Here is a 4,876-nt window from a genome sequence, read left to right on the forward strand (position 1 = left end):
TAATAACCGCCAGGCTACTTACCACCTAACTAACATGATATATCAACAGCACACCTGTAATAACCGCCAGGCTACTTACCACCTAACTAACATGATATATCAACAGCACACCTGTAATAACCACTAGGCTACTTACCCCCTAACTAACATGATATATCAACAGCACACCTGTAATAACCGCCAGGCTACTTACCACCTAACTAACATGATATATCAACAGCACACCTGTAATAACCGCCAGGCTACTTACCACCTAACTAACATGATATATAAACAGCAGTAGTTGTGGAATTGTTAGGTTAGATTACTTGTTGTTATTACTGCATTGTCGGAACTAGAAGCACAAGCATTTCGCTACACTCGCATTAACATCTGCTAACCATGTGTATGTGACTAATAAAATTTGATTTGATTTGATTTGGCTACTTACCACCTAACTAACATGATATATCAACAGCACACCTGTAATAACCATTAGGCTACTTACCACCTAACTAACATGATATATCAACAGTACACCTGTAATAACCGCTAGGCTACTTACCACCTAACTAACATGATATATCAACAGCACACCTGTAATAACCGCTAGGCTACTTACCACCTAACTAACATGATATATAAACAGCACACCTGTAATAACCGCTAGGCTACTTACCACCTAACTAACATGATATATCAACAGCACACCTGTAATAACCGCTAGGCTACTTACCACCTAACTAACATGATATATCAACAGCACACCTGTAATAACCGCTAGGCTACTTACCACCTAACTAACATGATATATCAACAGCACACCTGTAATAACCGCTAGGCTACTTACCCCCTAACTAACATGATATATCAACAGAACACCTGTAATAACCGCTAGGCTACTTACCACCTAACTAACATGATATATCAACAGCACACCTGTAATAAACGCTAGGCTACTTACCACCTAACTAAAATGATATATCAACAGCACACCTGTAATAACCGCTAGGCTACTTACCACCTAACTAACATATATCAACAGCACACCTGTAATAACCGCTAGGCTACTTACCACCTAACTAACATGATATATCAACAACACACCTGTAATAACCGCTAGGCTACTTACCACCTAACTAACTTGATATATCAACAGCACACATGTAATAACCGCTAGGCTACTTACCACCTAACTAACATGATATATCAACAGCACACCTGTAATAACCGCTAGGCTACTTACCACCTAACTAACATGATATATCAACAGCACACCTGTAATAACCGCCAGGCTACTTACCACCTAACTAACATGATATATCAACAGTACACCTGGAATAACCACTAGGCTACTTACCACCTAACTAACATGATATATCAACAGCACACCTGTAATAACCGCTAGGCTACTTGCCACCTAACTAACATGATATATCAACAACACACCTGTAATAACCGCTAGGCTACTTGCCACCTAACTAACATGATATATCAACAGCACACCTGTAATAACCGCCAGGCTACTTACCACCTAACTAACATGATATATGAACAGTACACCTGTAATAACCACTAGGCTACTTACCACCTAACTAACATGATATATCAACAACACACCTGTAATAACCGCTAGGCTACTTACCACCTAACTAACATGATATATCAACAGCACACCTGTAATAACCGCTAGGCTACTTACCACCTAACTGACATGATATATCAACAACACACCTGTAATAACCGCTAGGCTACTTACCACCTAACTAAGATGATATATCAACAGCACACCTGTAATAACCGCCAGGCTACTTACCACCTAACTAACATGATATATAAACAGCACACCTGTAATAACCGCTAGGCTACTTACCACCTAACTAACATGATATATCAACAGCACACCTGTAATAACCGCTAGGCTACTTACCACCTAACTAACATGATATATCAACAACACACCTGTAATAACCGCTAGGCTACTTACCACCTAACTAACATGATATATCAACAACACACCTGTAATAACCGCTAGGCTACTTACCACCTAACTAACATGATATATCAACAGCAAACCTGTAATAACCGCCAGGCTACTTACCACCTAACTAACATGATATATCAACAGCACACCTGTAATATCCGCCAGGCTACTTACCACCTAACTAACATGATATATCAACAGAACGCCTGTAATAACCGATAGGCTACTTACCACCTAACTAACATGATATATCAACAGCACACCTGTAATAACCGCCAGGCTACTTACCACCTAACTAACATGATATATCAACAACACACCTGTAATAACCGCTAGGCTACTTACCACCTAACTAACATGATATATCAACAGCACACCTGTAATAACCGCCAGGCTACTTACCACCTAACTAACATGATATATCAACAGTACACCTGTAATAACCGCTAGGCTACTTGCCACCTAACTAACATGATATATCAACAACACACCTGTAATAACCGCCAGGCTACTTACCACCTAACTAACATGATATATCAACAGCAAACCTGTAATAACCGCTAGGCTACTTACCACCTAACTAACATGATATATCAACAGCACACCTGTAATAACCGCTAGGCTACTTACCACCTAACTAACTTTATATATCAACAACACACCTGTAATAACCATTAGGCTACTTACCACCTAACTAACATGATATATCAACAACACACCTGTAATAACCGCTAGGCTACTTACCACCTAACTAACATGATATATCAACAACACACCTGTAATAACCGCTAGGCTACTTACCACCTAACTAACATGATATATCAACAACACACCTGTAATAACCGCTAGGCTACTTACCACCTAACTAACATGATATATCAACAGCACACCTGTAATAACTGCTTGGCTACTTACCAACCAACTAACATGATATATCAACAGCACACCTGTAATAACCGCTAGGCTACTTACCACCTAACTAACATGATATATCAACAACACACCTGTAATAACCGCTAGGCTACTTACCACCTAACTAACATATATCAACAGTACACCTGGAATAACCGCTAGGCTACTTTCCACCTAACTAACATGATATATCAACAGTACACCTGTAATAACCGCCAGGCTACTTACCACCTAACTAACATGATATATCAACAGTACACCTGTAATAACCGCTAGGCTACTTACCACCTAACTAACATGATATATCAACAGCACACCTGTAATAACCGCTAGGCTACTTACCACCTAACTAACATGATATATCAACAACACACCTGTAATAACCGCTAGGCTACTTACCACCTAACTAACATGATATATCAACAGCACACCTGTAATAACCGCCAGGCTACTTACCACCTAACTAACATGATATATCAACAGCACACCTGTAATAACCGCTAGGCTACTTGCCACCTAACTAACATGATATATCAACAGCACACCTGTAATAACCGCTAGCCTACTTACCACCTAACCAACATGATATATCAACAGCACACCTGTAATAACCGCTAGGCTACTTACCACCTAACTAACATGATATATCAACAGCACGCCTGTAATAACCGCCAGGCTACTTACCACCTAACTAACATGATATATCAACAGCACGCCTGTAATAACCGCTAGGCTACTTGCCACCTAACTAACATGATATATCAACAGCACACCTGTAATAACCGCTAGGCTACTTACCACCTAACCAACATGATATATCAACAGCACACCTGTAATAACCGCTAGGCTACTTACCACCTAACTGACTAATCTGTTTGATCTTAGCTAGCTACATAGCCGTCTTTGCATCAAACATAATTGTGTAGTTATTGAGGTTCGCCAGCCAGCTATTTTCGCCCTAACGTAACGCAACGTAGCCAACACTGCTAGCTAGCCAGCTTGCCACCGAATAGCAGCATTGTAGAAACGAGTGCATTACAACGGAACGACTTGATCAGTGTAGTGTTGGCTGACTACACAGTTGTCTTTGCTATCTTTGATTTGTATTTGTTCGATCTTAGCTAGCTACTTAGCTGGCTACATAGCCGTCTTTGTATCGGTGATAATTGTGTAGTTATCAAGGTTCGCTGAGGTTCGCTAGCCAGGTATTCTCGCCCTAACGTAACGTAGTCAACCCTGCTAGCTAGCCAGCTAGCCACCGATTAGCAGCACTGTAGAAACGATTACATTACAACGGAACGACTTGACTTGTGTAGTGTTAGCTAGCTACATAGTTTTCTTTGCTATCTTTTTATCTAAGATAATTGTGTAGCTTTGAGTAATTATCGGTTAGCTAGCCAGCTATTTTTCGCCTGCCGCGCTGCCGTCCTCCTACCTAGCCAACACTGCTAGCTAGCCAACTTCTACCGAATAGCAGCACTGTAGAAACTTACATTACAACGGAACGACTTGATTAGCGTAGTGTTAGCTAGTTGTCTTTCCTGTCCTTGTATCCATGATAATTGTGTAGTTTAGAGAAATTTAGTGAAATTGTCGAGGTTACCTAGCCAGCTTCACTTTCAACAACGTAGCCACTGCTAGCCAGGCTACTTCACCAGCCAGCAGTACTATATCATTTTAGTCAATAAGATCTTGTATTTTATTCTTATTTTTTTGCAACGTAAGCTTAACTTTCTGAACATTCGAGACGTGTAGCCCACTTGTCATTCTAATCTCCTTTGCATTAGCGTAGCCTCTTCTGTAGCCTGTCAACCATGTGTCTGTCTATCCCTGTTCTCTCCTCTCTGCACAGACCATACAAACGCTTCACACCGCGTGGCCGCGCCCACCCTAACCTGGTGGTCCCAGCCCGCACGACCCACGTGGAGTTCCAGGTCTCCGGTAGCCTCTGGAACTGCCGATCTGCGGCCAACAAGGCAGAGCTCATCTCAGCCTATGCGT

At 41.2% G+C, this 4,876-nt stretch overlaps 1 long non-coding RNA gene across 3 annotated transcripts; it reads right to left on the reverse strand.

Moving 5' to 3' along the window:
• Positions 1–425: 425 nt before the first annotated feature.
• Positions 426–3,126, reverse strand: LOC129848761 (uncharacterized). Of its 3 annotated transcripts, none has more exons than XR_008758546.1 (3): positions 2,911–3,126; positions 1,400–2,796; positions 426–1,114 (listed from the first exon to the last, which is right to left on the reverse strand). It is a non-coding gene; the product is annotated as an uncharacterized LOC129848761 (long non-coding RNA). The 3 variants fall into 3 exon arrangements; XR_008758545.1 differs by having other exon boundaries at positions 1,400–2,026; positions 2,255–3,126; XR_008758547.1 differs by having other exon boundaries at positions 1,400–1,599; positions 1,885–3,126.
• Between the last annotated feature and the right edge of the window lie 1,750 nt (positions 3,127–4,876).

The sequence above is a fragment of the Salvelinus fontinalis genome, unplaced genomic scaffold (assembly GCF_029448725.1).
Source record: "Salvelinus fontinalis isolate EN_2023a unplaced genomic scaffold, ASM2944872v1 scaffold_1163, whole genome shotgun sequence".
NCBI lineage: Eukaryota > Metazoa > Chordata > Actinopteri > Salmoniformes > Salmonidae > Salvelinus > Salvelinus fontinalis.